We start from the raw sequence: 2,888 nt of genomic DNA on the forward strand, positions 1-2,888 counted from the left end.
AGTGCACTGCATGAAGTCCCAGGTGCATTGTGTAAGGTCTCAGGTGCACCGTGTGAGGACACAGCTACATCGTGCGAGGCTGCAGGTGTGTGGCATGAAGCTGCAGGTGCATCAGTGTGGCTGTAGGCTGTTTAAAATCCTTCTTGTTCCACACAACCTAAAATGCTAACTTTCTATAGAAGCGATACCTCCTAGTTTTGCTTAGATCCCTAGACAAATAATCTGCTTTCATAGGAGCAAACACATGGCTTATACCTGACTCTAGTTTCCAAAATGCAATGTTTAGAGTTAACAGCCTTTTCCATCTTGCTAGTACTCTGTAGCCACAGAATTTCCTGTTCATGGTATCTAGTTTGCATCTGTTTGTATTGGCTTATTATCATTTAAGAAGACTTGAGTTTGTAGCATTTAAAAAAGGAATTATATTTTATGTAACATGTACTTTTATTTTGGGTTCAGCAGGGCGGGAGATGGGCAGGAAGGTGGAAGTGCTGATAGCTGAAGAGATCTACAAGAGGATGAAGAAGGTCCAGATCGTGCCTTATTTCACCTTCCTAGTGATAACTGCTAATATATTTCCATCGAGCCTCTTTTAATGGTATGTATTTCAAACATTTTGTTATAAACATAATACTCAGTTATTATAGAATTGAAGGAAAAACACTTTTAATGCCACCACTCAGATAACCAGTGTTGCTATTATGATGCCCTTTTTTTTTTTGCTTTGCATATAAAGTCAAATACTAAATTTACATTACAGTGTAAGCATTTTCCTGAACAAAAAAACATGGCACACACTTTAATTGCACAAGACAGAAGCAGTAGCACACAGAGCACACACATAAGTCCTATATCTCAATCTTGCTTATAGACCTTGATGAAAAACATCAAACAAAATATTGACAATATAATCCAGTAATATGGTTTAAGAAATGTATCATGACCAGGTGAAATTTATTTCAGGAATGTAGAGATTAGAACATGTTTGGAAATCTGTTAATATAACTAACCTTATATAAAAACCCTGTATGATCATCCTGATACTGAAAAGTCATATGAAGATTCATGTGATTTAAAAAAATCTCAAACGAAGTCAGCATTATGTTTAATTAAACATAGTCACATTAAAGTCTAAAAAGACGAGTGTCATCACTATTTTCCTGTTCTAAAAATCCTAGTCAACACAATGAGCCAGATAATTAAACAAGATGTCTAAACATTGACAAGAAAGAGGCCAAATTATCTTCACTTGAAGATAATATGATTGCTTTCAAAGAGAATCCTAAGAAATTTTAGAAGTAACATAGTTCAATAGACTGTACAAAATAAATATATAAAATAAATATTTGAAAACTATGTAAAACAAATATTTAAAATCATATATTTAATATATATTTAAAATCATACATAAAAATTTAGAGTTTCTTATATATCAGCAATAACCACTTAAAAGTAAAATGAAAAATATATTCCATTCATTAATCAGCAGCAATAAAATAAAACACCTAAGAATACATGTAACCAAAGTCAAAAGCCAAACAAAGTCAAATCAAATCTTTATGCACCCGTTCTGAGAGAAATAAGACTAGAATGAACTGACAGACAAGTCTTGTTACTGGATGGGAAGCCCCGGTGTCAGAAAGAGGCGCATTCTCCAACAGATCTCTAAATTCTATGTAGTCTCAAAAGGAATCCCTAAGGGATTCCAAGTGAATTCTGAAACTCAGCATGAGAATAGCCAGGACCGTTATGGAAAGCACAAGTAAAATGGAGGTACTCCTCGCAGTAAATGTTATTATTATTGTCATTATTATTATTCTTTGTTCTAAGCCTGCCATTGTACTGAATGACTACCACATACTAAAACAAAGCTATAGTAACTAAGTGTGTATGATACTAATACAGGAAAAGACAGGTCAACAGAACAAATTAGTTCGGAAAGATCCGAGTGAGTGAGGGAGTGTGTCAGCATGCATGTATATGTATGGGTACGTTTGCATATAAATATATATATATATATATATCAGAATTTAGTATCTGATAGAGGGGGCATCTCAAATGTTTGGAGTAACTGTCTTTTTTTGTTCTGTTTTTGAAACGGGGTCTCTCTCTGTGCTGGAGTGCAGTGGTGTAAGCTTGGCTCATTGTAGCCTCGACCTCCTGGGCTCAAGTGATCCTCCCACCTCTGCCTCCCAAGCAGCTGGGACAACAGGTGCACACCACCACACCTGGCTAATTTTTGTCTTTTTTGTAAATACGGGGTTTTGCCGTGTTGCCCAGGCTGGTCTCAAACTCCTGAGCTCAAGCCATCCTTCTGCCTTGGCCTCCCAAAGTGTTGGGATTACAAGCATGAGCCACCACTCCCAGCCAGAGCAACTGTTTATTAATAGGAAAACCATAAAGCTGGATCCTTATCTCATTTTTTATACCAAAATAAATGGAAAATAATAAAAAATTCAAATATGAAAAATGAAACCATAAAATGCTAAAATATAGGTGACTATTTTTAGCCTTAAAGTGCGTAAGTCATGATACCAAAGAGCAACTATAAAATAATATTTTATGGATTCACATAAGTAACATTTTCTAAAAGTCCTTTTGCATATTAAGAGTAATGAACAGGCTGGGTGTGGTGGCTCACACCTGTAATCCCAGCACTTTGGGAGGCCGAGGCAGGTGGATCACGAGGTCAGGAGATCGAGACCATCCTGGCTAACACAGTGAAACCCTGTCTCTACTAAAAATACAAAAAAATTAGCTGGGCATGGTGGCGGGTGCCTGTAGTCCCAGCTACTCAGGAGGCTGAGGCAGGAGAACGGCGTGAACCTGGAAGGCAGAGCTTGCAGTGAGCTGAGATTGTACCACTGCACTCCAGCCTGGGCGGCAGA

At 37.2% G+C, this 2,888-nt stretch overlaps 1 long non-coding RNA gene across 1 annotated transcript in view; it reads left to right on the forward strand.

The window, feature by feature from the left end:
- The first annotated feature begins 467 nt into the window (after positions 1–467).
- The window catches only part of LOC111549696, a 27,712-nt gene continuing 25,291 nt past the window's right edge, over positions 468–2,888 (forward strand). The window contains exon 1 of the long non-coding RNA XR_002733807.1: positions 468–598. This is a non-coding gene — a long non-coding RNA (uncharacterized LOC111549696). The remainder of the gene's footprint in view (positions 599–2,888) is intronic.

Source organism: Piliocolobus tephrosceles, chromosome 7 (assembly GCF_002776525.5).
Source record: "Piliocolobus tephrosceles isolate RC106 chromosome 7, ASM277652v3, whole genome shotgun sequence".
Lineage (NCBI taxonomy): Eukaryota > Metazoa > Chordata > Mammalia > Primates > Cercopithecidae > Piliocolobus > Piliocolobus tephrosceles.